The following is a 17862-nucleotide window of genomic DNA, read 5'->3' on the forward strand; positions in this document are numbered from 1 at the left end:
TGACATTGTGCGCCTGACCTCTTGAGCAGTTGCAAAGACTTCTGGGAGTTGTAGCCTGCCTGTGTAATGCATATACATGTCAGCGCAATCCACAGTATCAGCGTAATACTATACATAGCGGGGTATGACATACTTCCCCGCTGAAAATATGCATGTCCTCACGCTGTAACATATAGATTCCAACATATAAATACCACCGTGCAACAGTCTTTTACATTCTTTTTTCTTACAAGTAAAACTATGTACATCTTATTTTTGTAAAAATATTAACTTCTAAAGACAAATGTTTACAGGCTAGTGTGTATACTGAATAAGCCTAGTACCTTTATTCCTCTTTCCTGACTTTCCCCAAAACCCCTGCAAAATGGATGCTATCTCACTGGAACATATTTCCATATATTCATGGTCTGGGAATTTATACTCTGATGGAACAGACATTAAGGGCTCTTTGTTTGAAATATATGGTTCCTCAAGAATAATAGATTCACTCTTCTGTATAATAGAATCTAGGCAATTTGGTTCACGGGACCCCAACCTCTCCGCTGTGGCTGAGTCGATAGCACTTTCAGTGTCTTCTCTACAATTAGCAGCACACATATCTGGTTTATTATGGTGGGCCATTCTATAATGGGTGTTATCCATCCTGGGTTTAATCTGACATAATGGCTCTGAAGGAGGTTGTGGTTGGACAATTCTCTGTAGACTCTGCTTCATCACTTTACCATGTTCCTCTACATTTTGCCCAACTGTTCTTCCCAACAATTCACTTTGCTCTGGAATGTCGGGATTTTGTTGTCTGTGTTTATATGGTCTTCTTGGATAGAATAGTGTGTAGTGATGCCTCTGGTATGGCCACTGTGGATTAGCATCCTCTCCCTTTGCCACACTTTCAACTTCTTCTGGTCTCTCTTTATATTCATTGTATTGATAGTTATGTGGAGGACCTCTGAAACGTGGGTAACGCCAATAATGATTGCGATTTACTGCATGTTTGCTGCCTTGGACTGGAACACCACCAGGACCAGTTACATTAGCACTCTGACACCCTTCTCTTGAATCACCACCTCGAACTCGACTATCTCTCCATCTCCCACACTGCGGAGGTACTTCCTAGGGTTGTTCTTCTTAACTGCAGTATAGTGTACAAATACATCTTCTTTAGTGTCTGCTCGGTTTATGAAGCCATACCCACGTTGTACACTGAACCACACAACTATACCCATAATTTTCCTTGTGCTCGTTCATGGAACATTGCTAGCATGTGGCACGCTGACCACTTTAACCTGGTTCTGCAATACTGTATTTTGACCTGCATTTTTGGGTTGTTCTTCTTCCAAAGGTGGATCTATTCTCTCTTCTTCCTGAGGGCTGGTCCTCAGCCTCAGGTCTTTGTATTTTAAAGAGGCCACTGTTGTTCTATGTGCCTGCTTCTATGACATCCATGATAAAATGGTCTTCGCTGTGGATTGAATTGATCTTTTGGCTGCCTTTTCATCCTTGGTGAGTTCCTCCAATTACTTCAAAAAGACCTTTGCTTCCTCCTCCGGTTTTCCCAAATTTCTTTTTGTTCTTTTTTCCAAGCTCGCAATTCTTTAGTAAAATCCGCTAAGTGGCTACTTAATACCTCAATTAGATCTGGGAAACCCTGCTGGATTCCCTGAGTTACTGTGACTGGAAAAGACTCTCAATATTGGTGTTCCAATACATTGTTAGGGCCTATTAACTGGATAGCCATTTCTTTAAAGTCTAAAAATGAATCATGTGGGGCTTGCAGCCGAAGAAGTCGCAATTTGGTTTTTATTGTTTCTCCCCTGATGCCTTCAATAAATTGTTCTATCAGAGTTTTGTCGGCTTGCCGGACCTCATCTTCATCTGCCTGACGAATGGCTTTCAAGGCTTCCAGAAGCCCAAGGGCAAAATCTCGTATCGATTCCCCATGTCTCTGTTTTCAGCCATAAGAATTCATTTTTAATTCCGAAATCGATTTTGTTTCAAAGATAGTGGTTAGCTGATCCAGAATTTGCTCAAACGTGCTCCTCTCACTACTCGGCCAAGAATTTACCTCTCTTAGAACAAGGCCACTCAATTGTCCAAGAAATACTTCTATTTTCTGAGGCTCCATCAAGCAATATAAGCGGAACAATGACGCATTTTACATTTGAACTCTGGAAGGTCTCCTGTCTCAGGTATGTGAGAATCTCCTGAATAACTCGGCAACCAAGGAGCTCCGAAGTAATAAGGCATGGTTATAGGTGAAGTGGTTGCTATGGAAGGAGTTCCTCGACTGGGTCCATCTCCTTGACCAACTGATGCAGCGAAGGGTTGTTGCTCTGACTGTGACATCTTGTATTTACATGGAAGGGAGCCACCTGCTTTTGACTCTGTAGTTGATCCCGTTCGTGACGCCAAAAATGCGATACCCCAAAGTAGCATCTATTGATGAGTAATTTCTCACCATTCTAGTCGTACCTGTTTCTTTTAGTTTTCCACGCCACAGCAGAGAGGCTGGTGGTTCCCAAACAACAACACAATAAATGACACGATAAATAAAATAGTGTTCACTTTACTAAGTTGGAACTCTTCAACAACTCTTGGTCTCCTTAAGCACACAGTTAGCACCAACACTTAAATATATATCACAATATATAGCACAATATAATATATTTATGCAATACTTTACATTTATATCACATCACCAATTCTCAGGAATTACTACTTCCAGTTACTAAGTTGACAACCATACTGTACATTATCTTGCTGTACTAATAGTTAACATATAAGATATAGGCAATGTACCCACACAAAATAATTATAACTCTAAGTATGTTCCCTGGCCACTTTTAAACGTTGGTGCACATATATGGGAAATCTACTACCCGAGTTATGTGGACTCCTTTGTAATTATGTTCTGGTGAGTATGGGTGACTTTAGGGATTGTCCTCCTGTGATAGTCTGGTAATGCAGATTTCATTGTACACAGAAAGTGAGGGCTGCTACTGTCTGTGCTGCTCTGTATAGGTATAACCCTCTCCTGAGGTACAGTTGGAGCTCAGCACTATCTATCTCAGCAGTACTCACTGATTCCTTGTTTTCAGCTCAGCAACACTTTCAGGCTGCCAGTCTATGGAAGCCAGGACTCTTATTAGTGTCTCTCCAGGGTCTGCCCCCAGTTATGCAGCCACATCCCAGGGTCTGCCTTGATGTGCTGTCAGCAGCAGGTACACAGCTGGATGCCTGTCTGGCAAGAAGGGGTGGCCAGTCTTAGATCCCGGCTCCACCTGGTCTGTACCTCCAGAATCTCCACCTCACACAATTCTGGTCTCCATCACACTGCAGCGCTCACACCCAGCCATTCTGTCACCCAGCACTTCAGCAGTGCAGCTCCTCCTTCCCTAGAGGTTACCTAAGCTCTGTCCTGATCAACTGCCACCTCCAACTGTTACTTGCATTACCACCTGACACACTCATGTAACATTGTGTGCCTGACCTCTTGAGCAGTTGCAAAGACTGCTGGGAGTTGTAGCCTGCCTGTGTAATGCATATACATTTCAGTGCAATCCACAGTATCAGCGTAATACTACGCATAGTGTGGGTATTACACCAATAGTGCACTTACTGTGTCAGCGGTGGCGGCAGTGTGGGGATGCCGGCAATGTCCTCAGTGTGAGAGTGCCAGTAGCATCCTCAATGTGCAGGTGCTGGTGGTTATCAGCAGTGTGGGTGTGTTGGTGGTGTCCTCAGTGTGGGAGTGTCTGCAGTGCAGGGTATGCTGGCAGTGTACTAAGTGCAGGGTGCCATCACTGTCAGCAGAGCAGGGGTGCCAGTAGTGTCCTCAGTGTGGGGGTGCTGGCAATGTCAGCAGTGCAGGGGTTCCAGCAGTGTCCTCAGTGAGGGGGTGCTGGCAGTGTCAGCACTGTGGGGGTGCCAGTGGTGTCCTCAGTGCGGAGGTCTTCACGGTATCGGCAATGCAGAGGTGCCAGCCATGCCCTCAGTGTGAGGGTGCTGGTAGTGTTGGCAGTGTGGGGGTGCTGATGGTGTCCTCAGTACGAGAGGCAGCAGTGTCCTCAGTGCAGGGTTCCAGAGGTGTCAGCAGAGCAGGGGTGCCAGCAGTGTTGGCAGTGCGGAGGTGCCGACGGTGTCATCAGTACATGTGTGCCCGAAGTGTCGGCAGTGCGGGGTGCCGGCAGTGTTGGCAGTGGAGGGGCAGCAGTGTCAGTGCGGGGGGATGGCTTGTATTTATCATCCTTTACCTGTGCCCATTGAAGTCTATGGGCAAGCGCTTATTTGCTGAGAGCCATGATAGACTGCTCTCTCAGCCAATCAGTGGCAAGCCCATTGAATTCAATGGACTTTGTAAAATAGCCGTCCGAGGCAAAACCTCGAGGTCCGACAGCGGATTTCGAGGTTTTGCGTCAAATAGGGATCCAAGGGGGGCGGGCAGATCTGAGCTGTGTCTCAGATCCCCTCGGACCCCCGAAATACGAGTGGACTTGGTTCACTGAGAACCTGGCCTGCTCATCAAAAAAAAAAAACAGTCACAAAAAGCCTGTTTTTCAGTCGCCAAACTCTTGTTGCAGCCCACAAATGGTCCCTGCCTGTCAATCACTTTGTGAATAAATCCTTACTGCAACCGCTGTCACGGGACCATCTCGGGATAGACGCAGTGTGACTTATATGCATTAAAAAAAATTTGGCTATTTGCGAAAACATGGGGATTTGCAACTGCCTCTAAATTAGGCCCTTAGCTAATCACAGCTAAAAAAGATAATACTGTATATTGTTATTATCATTTACTTTGCAATAATAATGCAGCACATGGTTTTAGGGATCAGTCTAAAGAACAGGAGGATCTCAGTACTAGAATTGGTAAAAGTTCTGAGTGTTGAACATGGACATGAAGCTCTCACTTGGGAATGCATTGGTATGGGTCTATAATGTAGTGGTGCTCCACTGAAGGAGCATAGCCACCAGCCAGAGGGGATGTGGCCAGCCAATGGAGGGTTAGCCCACGGAGACTTAGTTAATGCAATAGTGTAGTTTATACAGAAAAAGTATGCCTTGCAAATAAGTCCACCCAATGATGTCATAAACATAAAATGCAATTGTATCTCATTCGCTATTCATAATAGGGTGTTTCAAATTTTGATAAATCTGTCTCTTAATGCATGAATGCTAAAATATGATATAGTTTTATTATTTTCACACCAGTCTTAAGCTTTAACTAAATAATAAATAAAGACACAACAACTGTATAAATTGGAAAAAGAGGTCACAGACAAATTTAATAATAATGAATTAGAATTAGAATTAAGCCTGGTGGTGAAAAAAGCAGTGCCCCCTGGTCCACAGCCCATATAAGGATTTATTTACCAAAAATGGGGTGGACTTTCCATCCTGTGCGCAAAGCATCCTGGGTAGTACCACTTCCCCTTAAATAGCCCAGTGCTGGTCCCTCCTTAGGTTGGAGACCTGGTCTGATTTGTGTATCGAGTTTCCATCACATACCCATATACCACTGATTGCTTCATAGCCTCCCGCTGCCTCGTGGCTTCGGTGTATGCCTGGCAGCCAGTCGCAATATTGCTGTGTCTCATACTGACCCAATGCCTTGCCTCTATGTGGTGCTATAATGTCCCCTCCATAGAGTCATATTTGGTAATCGATTTTCCATCTAGCTCACATACCCCCTCCTGCTGCCTTGTCGCCATCTTGTCCTCGTGGCCATCTTGTGTGCACTCAGCTGCCATCTTGTTTTGTTAGTCGCAATATTGCTGTGTCTCATACTGACCCAATAACTTGCCTCTATGTGCTGCTATAATGTCCCCTCCGTAGACGCATATTTGCGTATCAAGTTTCCATCAAGCAGGCCACATTTCACAAGTTCCCCTATTCATCTGCTGGTGTAAATATCCCTATATGTGTGTTGATTCACAGGACTTAAACTTTTGCATTAGCAGGTATTTATTGATACCTGTATGTATTTGTATAAATGAAAGAACTCACACACCACCAAGTCCTGTAGTGAAGATTTCTTAAAAAAAAATAAGTCCCTTACCATGGCTCAAACCCGGGATGCTCATGCTTGCATTGTGGTCACCCCACTATCTCATACACATCAGCAGTGTCAAAAGCCGCACCGGTTGTGTACAGCATGCAGTGCATCAGCGTAGTGCTGATGCACTGTCACTCCCGATCAGCTCCACTGGGCATGCGCAGTACTATAAGACTCAATACGCCACAGCATAGCGCAACTAGCAGGGCGCTACATGGGGTATGCAGCACCACACACCATTTTCTTGAGCACTCAGTGCATCAGCAGTACAGTACAGTGGCATAAAGTAGCATAGAAATGCCAGGTGGTATGAAGTTGTGGACAATGCATTGAGTTCAGTTGGCTTTGATAAAAATGCTGAACTTCAATTGCTCGGTCTAAGGGCCTGATTCAGAGCCGCTCGTAAGCGGCCGCTCGCTCGTTCCGAGCGATGTTTGCACAACTGCGCATGCGTACGGATCGTAATACGCATGCGCGAACTAGTCAGTGCGGCCGAAAATTGTTTGTTCGCTAAATAGCGAATGCCTGCTATTTTGAGTGACAGGAGGAGGCGTATGTGGGTGGTAACAGGGGAAGGTGCTTGAAAACGGGGAGTGGAGATCAGAACGCAGGCGTGCTTAAAGGTCAAAACGGGCGTTTTATGGGTGTGCATAATTAATACAGCAGCATCACTGACCACGTCACTGGGTTAATTTATAGTCAGAACTGCTCGCAAGATTGCGGTAGGAAAAACCAACCACAAGAATAGCGAGCAGTTCATACCCTGGTAGATGTACTCAATTAATCTAATAAACAGCGGACATGACGTAGGATGCGAGCGGCCAGGGGGCGTATTTTTTCAAACAACGACCGCATGTTTTGTTCGCTCGTTCAGACCTAGAGGCGTGAACAGACCGCAAAGAGCGAACGGTTCATTTGAATAGCCACCCCTTTTTTCTGAAAGAGCGAGCACAAATAGCGTCCGGCTCTGAATGAGGTCCTATATGCAATGCTGGGAGTGCGTCTTTTTGTAGCCGCCGGTCACATAACTACATACCGCTCTAAGCACTGATCTCACTGACAGGTGAGAGTGCATGGGCAGTGCCGGGGCAGGAAGAGGCAGAGGCCTTGGAGGACGGCCGCTGGAAGTCTGTGACAGGAAAAGGGTTTTCCTCTCAATACTAGTCTCCTGTAGGCCTATTTTCAATGGGGGCATTGAGCTGCAGATCCATCTGCCCAATTGTTAATCCGGCCCTGGGACCAGTAAGACACTGGAATTATTACACCCAATAGTAAAATTCATGAAATAAGAAAATCTCAAAGGAGACCTCATATAGGGGTCTATTCATTATGGTATTTATCAGGGTTCGAGCGGACCCCAATAATTAACATACTAACTTATGGTAAGTGCCGGTGCAATTCTTCATTGCTCCGGTGTTGAGACAGCTGATCCGAAAATCTGAAAAATCATCTGTCTACCCAAACACCTTAGCACTGCCGAGTCTGACTCAGCAGTGCTAGTGCGCCTGAGTGAACTAGAGTTCATGCGGGAGCACAAAGCCCTGGTGTTCAGCGGAAGGAGCCGGACAGGTGTGGAGGGAGGGAGCAACGCCACCTGTAGGTGGCTAATGCTCTTGCAGTCAAGCTTCGAAAATACAATATTGATGAATTTCTGTCCCCATACTAGTGTATGGGGACAGCCGGCCACATCGAAAGTGAAAGGTAAGCAGGAGATATCTGTGATATAGTACCTGCATTACCTTTTTCATGAATGGCTCCAAAATGTAATTTTTACAAAAGCATGTGAAAAGGTTCATTTTCACCTGCTTTGTAGAAATATTAAGTGATAATGAATAGATCTCATAAACTCTTGATAATCTCTCTGGGAACAACTCTTTCAAAAGTTAAGGGAAAACTAAATAATAACATGACACTGAGACTGAAGAGAAACAAAATAGGACTCCACATAATCTTTTTGTTTCCATGAGTTCATTGTCTGATATTTCTGAGTCTGACACTCATTTTTAGGAATTCAGTGGGCTGCATACAAAAGTAAAGTTTCCCACCCCTCCATATGTGACAAGGAGAGCATGGTAGGGTAATTCTGTATATGTTGTATGATACCTGATGAACTCCTGCACTGTCAAAACCTAAACAAAGTGCCCTTCACCAATAATAACCCCCTTTCCCGAAACATACAATTGTTCGTAGGTACTCGGCTGCTGCCTGGACTTCGCACTTAAAGTAATAACAGTGCAGGAAGCAAAGGTATCAAAATATAAACATAGGAATGTGACACTCATATAGGAAACTACACCTAGATTCTCAGGAGATCTCTCATCCAGGAATAAACCCAAACCCTTACTACCTAGCTTCCCAAACTAAACAGAAGAAGTCTATCTAAAGCTAATTGATGTGGTAATACAGCTAGCACTCCAACTAATACCCCTTTTCCACCTAAATTCCGGGTCTGACCCGGAGTTGGAACAAAGGCCCTCATTCAGAGCCACTCGCAAGTGGGCGTACGCACGTTTGCCGTACGTAAAAAAATATTTAAATTCAAGCACTCGCTCGTTTTTTCCTACGCAGCTAAAAATCCGCCCCAAACTCAGGCGACCCCTCCTCTGACTAACGAGCGTGCCAAATAGCGAGCGTACATCCCCGAAATGGCTTGAAGGGAACGCACGCACAAGTACAAACCGGAAGTGGGACTGTCAGATTCCGATTACCTGCTCATTTTTTCGGCCTACCTCCCTCAATCGTATCATGCCAATCAATGTATCAATTAGCTTAATTGTTTTTTTTTTTTCAACACAATGCAATAAACTTTAATCTTGTCCGTGTTTGTATTTGCTCGCAGAATACGTACGGCTGAAACCTTCGCTTTTATTGTTCCAAAGACATGTTAGCCCCAATTAAACAATTGTTCTATTTGTTTGTCTCCCCACAATTTTTCTGTGGTTCATTTCTTTATTTAAATTTGCTTACGCATGTCACGGCATCAAGCCAATCATAACTCTCAAGAGATTTGTGGCCCTGTCGAACACATGACTCATACAGTAACCAATAGAATTTGTCCTGTTAATTTCCCAAATACATTAGCCAATCAAATTTTTTTGTGGTGCTTTATTAAAAATATTTTTTTAAAAAACACCATTGCCATCATGAGATCCGCCGCATTCACCAGGCGCGAACTGCTGGTGCTGACGGAGGTGATGGACAGGAGGATCACCAGTCAGCCTCCACCCATCTCCAACAGGCGCAAGCGTTCCGCATATGCGGAGGTACGTCGACACCTGCGCTCCTTCGGCTCACGCCGACATATTGGCCAGCTGGAGCGCAGGTGGTCGGACCTGCATCGGCGGACGCCCCGCTTGCTGGCATGCTTTCGCATGCAGATTGCGGAAAGTAAGTGTTCTGGACTGTGGTTTTCAAGTTTATCTTGTGGGCCCTAACTGCGTGTGCATGTTTTCATGTCTGTCCTATTGAGTCATTGTAGTCATATCTGCATGTGCATGTTTTCATGTCTGTCCTATTGAGTCATTGTAGTCATATCTGCATGTGCATGTTTTCATGTCTGTCCTATTGAGTCATTGTAGTCATATCTGCATGTGCATGTTTTCATGTCTGTCCTATTGAGTCATTGTAGTCATATCTGCATGTGCATGTTTTCATGTCTGTCCTATTGAGTCATTGTAGTCATATCTGCATGTGCATGTTTTCATGTCTGTCCTATTGAGTCATTGTAGTCATATCTGCATGTGCATGTTTTCATGTCTGTCCTATTGAGTCATTGTAGTCATATCTGCATGTGCATGTTTTCATGTCTGCCCTATTGAGTCATTGTAGTCATATCTGCATGTGCATGTTTTCATGTCTGTCCTATATTTTTTTATTTTTTTTGGTTTCCTGTTGAAACTAACAACAATTTTTTGGTCATTTTTTAGGGGCACAGCAAACACTACGGCGGCATCGCCACACAAGACGCCGGTCCCGGCCCCTCTCTCCAACCCCCAATTCCTCTATTCCCCCCTCCTCCCCAGACCCTGTGGCCGAAATTTCTGCCCTACTTCCCCTCCAGCCCAATTCCCCCTCTCCTCCATCCCTCCTCCAAATACCCCCTCCCAGGATGGCGAAAACACCTTGCCCCTCGGGTTGGGGAATGTAGCCACCTCCGAGGTGGTCCAGGGAGTGGCTTCTGGCTCTCTCGTTTTGGAGAACGGTATGTTTTTAAAGTTTATTTTGGACACCACAAACTGTTTGTATGTAATCATGTGTCGTCCCCATTTTTTTTTTTTTTTTTTCGCCTTAGGGTATTTTTGGGGGTTGTCTTTACCTGTTCCTGCTGATGTCACCATACACATATCACACCTGTGTGCCTTTTTTTAGGGCCCTTGTATTTTTGGCATACGACATTTTGGGGTTCTGGGTTTTATCCGTGTAATGTATTTTTGGACCACAAGCTTGTAAGTTTGTGTTTTCTTGTTTTTTGACAATGTTGCTTCATTATCGATTTATTAATCCCCAAACTTTTGTCACCCACAGAGGAACAGAGGCATCGGGAACAGATTGAGAATTGTGTGGGCCGTATGCGGGAGCAGGTCACCGGGCTAATGCAGGCCCTTGACCATCTGTTGGTCCTCCTTCGGAATTAATTTTTTTTTTTTTTTTTTTTTTAAATTGTTTCTTAATAAATATGTTTTAAATCAAGCTCTGTCTCATGCGTTTGGAGTAAATCCAAGATTCTTTACACGGACATAAGTAGACTCTTCAAGCAAGGTTTGCCCCAGAAACTCACTACAGATTGTGTGTTGTATTTTGAATGCAAACAGGCACAAGAAACACCTCCCAGTACCAATGTCATTTTCCTTTTTTGTGGTGGTCAACATGATAGTTTACACCATTTTTCAGGTTCCTATTTGGTGGCCAAACTGCTTAGGACAATCTTACGAAGGCAACTGATTGTACACGATTCCTTGTTGTGTTGGTTAGTACCCCAAAAACATATTACATTTTAGCTCCACTTGCTTCATTACTGGGTTACCCCTTAGGTAAAATTAACGTTTGGGATTTTGTTTGCACTTGCTTCTAACATGCCCAAAAAGGAAACAAATTACACTCTCCAAATATTTATTCACAACAGAAATCAAAATACAAAGTGGTCACTCACAAACAAAACACACAGTGATAATCAGAAAAACTCCACATACCAAAAACACTAAACAAACACACAACAAATCAAGAACTGGTTGACGAAGGTCCATGCCCACATGATTTCACAAATATGGCGTTGCAATATTGGTGTCAGAATATATTCCCGAAGTTTCCACAGAAAGGTTTTTGAAGGGTAGCAGGAAGTAGTCATCGTGGGAGTGCCAAAGATTATGCAAACAAACAGAAGATGGTGCAAGAATTAATATAAAAAAAGATGAACGTTAAAAAACCGTAACACATTGGGTATACACACTGTTGTTTGATCAATAATTACCTAAAATATCGGGCCACCACATCATCGCGTATGGCCCCCCCACATACTGACCTCCGACCAACCGCGGGGGGGCCATCCTCAGGTAAGGCATCCTCTGGCTGCATTGGAACACCACTCCTTATGGCGATGTTGTGAAAGATCCCACACAGGACCACAATTTTCGAAACCATATCCGGCAAATACATGAGCTCGCCACCAGAGCGGTGGAGGCATCTGAATCGGCCTTTTAAGAGGCCGATACAGCGCTCCACCACTTGCCTGGTGGCTGTAAGTGCGGTATTAAACTCACTTTGTGGACCTGGTGTGGGAGCCAAGTAAGGAGTGAGCAGCCAGGGCATGCAAGGGTATCCACTGTCTCCTGTGAAAAAGAATAGACAACATCAGGATCACTGTGTATCAAGCTTAACATTGTTATGTACTAAAGGTCTACACTTACCCAGAAGCCACGCATCACCAGCTTGTAGGTTGTTTAATTTGTGCCATATCCCTGATTGCCGGATGACGAAGGAGTCATGTGCACTTCCTGGTAATTTTGCATTCAGGGACAGGATCTGGAGGGAGGCATCACATACCACCATTACATTCAGGGAGTGATAGTGTTTCCTGTTTCGAAATATGGCCTCCAGCCGTGCTGGAGGCTGAAGTGGTATGTGAGTACCATCCACAACCCCTATGATGTGTGGGAAGCCAGCTATTTGGTAAAAATTGGCCTTGGCCACACTAAGGGCACCCATATCCAAAGGCATTTGAATAAAATGATGGAGGTGCTTGAAAAGTGCCTCCATCACTGCCCTCAGGATCCGGGAAAAGGAGGATTGTGAGATGCCTGCCACTATTCCCACCGTTGTTTGAAACAATCCTGAGGCACAGAAATGTAACACCGCCATAAATTGCGTAAGTGGTGGTATTGCTGTAGGACTGTCAATTTGCCACTCCAGATCACTCTCTATTAATGAGAGAGTGTCTATGATGATTTTGGGAGGAAGACGGTAGCGTCTTAAAACCTCATCATCGGACATTCCAAAAAGGGTGACACGTGTTCGAAATATCTGGGGCCTTGCACGCCTACGATGCCTACGCCTGGGACGAGATTGAGGTTGGTCGGATTCCGGGAGCATGGCCAGAACAATCCGCCCTAGATCAACCTGAAATGGCAAGATTGTAATGTAAGGCTTTGGACCCACCCCAAAAGAAAATTCAAAACAACTTAGCTTGATGATACCATCCATTGCTGCTTACATGCCGGGGTATTGTCATGATACGTCCAAACTGAAATTAATCACAAAAATTATTTGCAAAATTTCAGTCTGTGCATTTTTGTTTCTAAATTTTGTGATAGACCAAACTTAAAATATGCGAAACACACATTTGGCAAAAGAGCAAAACAACATTGCACACAGTACATCAAAATGGGTTGAAATGTTTGCCCAAAAAGCGAAAGGGCAACCTCAAAAAAATAAGAATTATTAATAAGCATTTAAAAATCCGCAAATTAGTTCGCAAATACTAGTCACAATAGTAAGTACTAAAAATGCGCAAATTAGTTCGCAAATACAAGTCACAATAGTAAGTAGTAAAAATGCGCTAATTAGTTCGCAAATACAAGTCACAATAGTAAGTAGTAAAAATGCGCTAATTAGTTCGCAAATACAAGTCACAATAGTAAGTAGTAAAAATGCGCTAATTAGTTCGCAAATACAAGTCACAATAGTAAGTAGTAAAAATGCGCTAATTAGTTCGCAAATACAAGTCACAATAGTAAGTAGTAAAAATGCGCTAATTAGTTCGCAAATACAAGTCACTATACAAACTGTGAAAAATGCGCTAATTAGTTCACAAATACAAGATAAAAAATGGACTTACCAAGAGCAAATATATAAGAGTCCAAATCAAAAGGTCTTTGGGTCCGAAATTAATCAAAAGCTAAAATATATGAAATTATTGATCCAAAATTTACAAAAATGAAGAAACACAATGAAACAACAATTGATCAAAAGTTAGACTTCACAAAACTTACCAAATCAAGAAACGAGGTAAAAAAAATAAAAAACAAAAAAGAGAACGGAAAATAAAAACGCAAATCTACCAAACAAAATAATCTCCAACCGCCAGCTCCTTTATACGCAAACAATAAACTCCAGCCAAGGTATCCTCCTACAATCCAAAAACGCCACCTCGACTCGAGACACACCAAGCCATAAATAGTGTTTCGTTTCCCGCACAAATTAAGGAGGGATCATAGGAACGCACAATCAATGATGCGGCCGCAAAATAAGGGCGCATGTATATAAATACGTCACGAAAACACATTAAAATTCTGGGGTATTTCTGTATTGGACCTCAGACATGGCGACAGACCAGGGAAACAATGCCCAAGAGTCAGGCGGTAAGTCTTTCATGCATTTTGTATCAATGATTTATTTGAAACATAAGATTGGGCAAGTTGTGATTTTGAGAAATCTGAATATTTACACAAATAGGTGAGGAGGATGACATGGAAGAGGCTGCCGGGCCCAGTATTCCGGCCAAAGCTGCCAAAAAAAAAAGGCAGCCACATTTCACAAGAAAGGAGATGGAGGTTTTGATACAGAAGTGTGTGGACATCCTGCCACAGGCAGACAGGAATATGAGTCTAAGCCAGAAGGGGAGAATGTGGGAAGAGGTAGCCGTTGCTGTCAATAGGGTGGGTGATTATGTCCGTCTAGCCCGGGATGTCAAACGGCGGTAAGTAAACACTTGCCCCCCCTAAAAACAAACACCATTTTAAACAAAAGGATAATGGCTTCCATTTTTACCCACAGATGGGGCGACTTCAAATATCGCCTAAAGCAAAAACTCGCGGACAGGGCTAGGCATGCAAGGGGGACAGGTGGGGGTCCCACCCCTGTGTCATTGGAGTTGACCGATTTAGAAGAGCTGGCACAGGGGTGTGTGCAGCCTGTGGAGGTGTTTGGCGTGTCCAACATGGATACGGACATGCCAGACTTTGCGGCTCCTCATGTTGTCCCAGGTAAATCTTTGGATGTTATCAACTATGAAATGTTATTGTGCCAATATGTAGATTCTAATGTGAGGCTTTTCTCTTTTTTCCTAACAGAGACACAGGCGGATGAGTCTGTTCCAGAGGGGAGCCTTGGCCGCCGAATTTCTGCTGGCTCGGCAGGGGAGGAACCAGTACATCCGGCTGAGGACCCTGCAGAAGCCAGTCCAGGGCAATCCCCCTCGCAGGCAGTGTCCCTCCTCACAGAACTCAATTTCAAATCGGATTTCCATACGGAGATTCTGCAGAGGATGGACGCCAGTCTGCTACGGGTGGCTGAGGCCCTGGAGCAAAATGCTGCGGCCAACGTGACCATTGGTCAGGCCCTGGCGGAAAATACCAGGGCCAACATCCGCATCGCCAATGCCCTGGAGAAGCTCGTTCGCCAGCACATGGTGGAGCCGACCTCCCTTCCTGCCGGAACATCAGGATCCTCCACCTCTGGCACAACATCAGCCAATCCTCCAAATGTGCCTAGCCCTCTGCCTAGTCCAGAGGCCACAACATCTGCCTCTGGACAGGCCAGCCCGATGACATCCCGGACCCGGTCTGGCGCCCTCCCTCCCCCATCCAAACGGGTGAAAAAACGATGACAGCAATGGTGACTTTTCCCACAATCCTTCTGTGCTTGGCTCATATTCCTTTCTGGTCAAAACTTCCCTCTCCTTTCTTGTGAAATGTTTTTTAAATTTTTTTGTATGTTTAGGTCAACAGTTATGTTGGGCCAATTTGTTTGATTTTGGGACATATCTTTGGCAAAAAAAGATGATCCAAAATTTTTAATTTTTTTTAATTTTGTTTGAGCAATAAATTGAAACAAAAAATGTGACATTGGATTGTGAAATTATTGTACAAATGGGTTAAATTTAATCCTGGACCAAAAGGCAAAAACTGGGAAAAAAAAAAATAAAAAAAATGGGCACTTTAAGGAACGTTTAAAAAATCATAAAACGAGGCAAATTCAAGAGGCAAAAATAAAGTGGTGTGAAAATTAAAACATGATGACATTATTGTTACAATAGGCCCTAACCACCAAATTGAGGGCAAAATAAACCCTCACAAATGTACGCAAATTGATTGTGTCATCCTGACATTAGCAGCTCTGATTTCCACTTGCGTACGGTTTTGTGCTATCCCAAAAAACTGATTTCAAAACACATACCAAGCCGGTTTTCAATCCAACACTAATTGCTTTTCAGCCCTCCCGCGATTAATCGCAACAACATCGTGGAGTCCCGGGACGGAGGAGAAGGCCATCGCCACTGTGGTCGAGTAATCCAGACCCTAAGCTGTGCGAGCATTTTGAAGGGAAAGAGGATCATCCAGTGACGTATGAGTCGGTCCGAACACATTTTACGCTCGCATTTGCTAATGTATGTACGCCCCAAAAACGCCTCGCCACGCCTGCGTTTTTCCATCTCCACCCCCGTCAACACCCAAAAACGCCCTGTTCTGTCAATCACATTTGACAGGTCACTTCCTGTACGCTATTTGACGAACGAGACCAAAAAAGCTTGCAATCTGCCGTACGCACATGCGCACTGTTACACCGACGCATGCGCGGTTATTCAACATCGGAACGCAACGAGCGTACTGCTGTTTGCGAGTGGCTCTGAATGAGGGCCAAAGTTCCTATCCAGATCAGACCCAGAATTTTGCCGGCGCCTACTCGGGATATTCCCGAGTCAGCGCCGCTCACACCGCAGTCGGCTCTGCATAGACCCGGCTTTTGCGGAGTGAAAGTGGTCGCTTGGAGATGACGTCATCTCCAAGCGCCACTGAAGCCGGACCAATCGGCCGGCTAGCAGCGCACTCCAGCTCATTGTGACCCGGAGTGCGCTGTTCTCACAGCAAGGTTTCGCGGGCTACGCCCGTGCTAAGTCCTGCTAGTTACCTGGGTTGGATTGCCGGGTCACTCGAACCGGCGATCCAACTCTCTGCCCTTTTACACCAGGGAGCTGCCCGGGTTAACCCTTCAAAAACCAGGGTTTTAGCTCCGGTGTAAAAGGGGTATAAGTGATTACCAGAATACCATCCTGCAGTTAACATCACTACAAGCTGCAAACAAGGTTTCAATATAGCTACTATAATTACACAGCTAACAAGAGGGTATTCAGTTATTTGTTCACTACATTAAAAATATATACATTCTTAAGCAATAGTAATAATTCCAGAATGATATTTCAATAAACATGAGAGTAATTGCAAAATGCAATAATTTATTTAGATATACAGCAACTGCAGGATAAGACATTTCAATACACATGGACTAAACAGATTAGTATATTAGCCAGGTGTACATCTGCTAGCAATAATATATAATATAATTTATTCAGGAATCTTAAGAGATGAAGAAGCCAGCAATCCTTCCTAGGCAGCATTCAAAAAGCTAGAACCAGGGACCAGGCAAGACATGGAATCCTGTGGGAGACTCAACCAGAAAAGAACAACCCACAAAAGCCCAAAAGCCAGCACCTGATTAAAACTGCTGGCAAACCAATCACAGTCAACCAGTCCAATGACTAGGCTGACTTCATCACAACAGGTGAACAAGTCAGTAACCATTCCAATGATTCAGTCTAGACTCGACCATCCAAGTACAGATATAACAATATGTGAGTGTACACCAGGGACCCTCCAGCTGCTGTGGAACTACACATCCCAGCATGCACTGCCACCTTTTTGATATAACAGCATGCTAAAACTATGGTAGTGCATGCTGGGATGTGTAGTTCCACAGCAGCTGGAGGGCAAAGGTTGAAGACCCCTGGTGTACACTATATGTGACATCTGACTTCAATCAGATTCATGTAATTCAATGCAATCAATACTGTCAAGAAATGTTGGCTTTTGCTATACTACTGTATCTGCACCTGCATTACCCTTCTAATTCATTCATTTGAGGCCATTGCAATTTTACTAGCAGGGAAAATATATTTTATGAAACTGCCATACAATCTAGAACTACTCAGTCAATCAGTTTCATTTGACTCCCATGACAACTTTTTGGCAGCACAGTTGGCATAGTGGTTAGCATTATTATCTCACAGCATTGAGGTCTTGGGTTCAATTCCCACAAGGGCCCTATCTGTGTAAAGTTTGTATGTTCTCCTTGTGCTTGTTTGGCTTTCCTCCAGGTGCTTCGTTTTTTCCCACAATCCAAAAACATACTTAATGTTGGTTAATAGGATACAAAACATTAACCCTAATGTACAGTATATGTGGTCATGTGGTAGGGAATATAGACTGGTATCAGGGTCTGGTGTTCATGGAACAACTGAGTGTAGAAAACTTGAGGGTATT

General features: G+C 44.1%; 1 pseudogene; it reads right to left on the minus strand.

The window, feature by feature from the left end:
* Window positions 1-294: 294 nt before the first annotated feature.
* Window positions 295-2343, minus strand: LOC148502969 (uncharacterized; annotated as a pseudogene).
* Between the last annotated feature and the right edge of the window lie 15519 nt (window positions 2344-17862).

Source organism: Taudactylus pleione, unplaced genomic scaffold, assembly GCF_031769625.1.
Source record: "Taudactylus pleione unplaced genomic scaffold, aTauple2 ptg000479l, whole genome shotgun sequence".
NCBI classification, from domain to species: domain Eukaryota; kingdom Metazoa; phylum Chordata; class Amphibia; order Anura; family Myobatrachidae; genus Taudactylus; species Taudactylus pleione.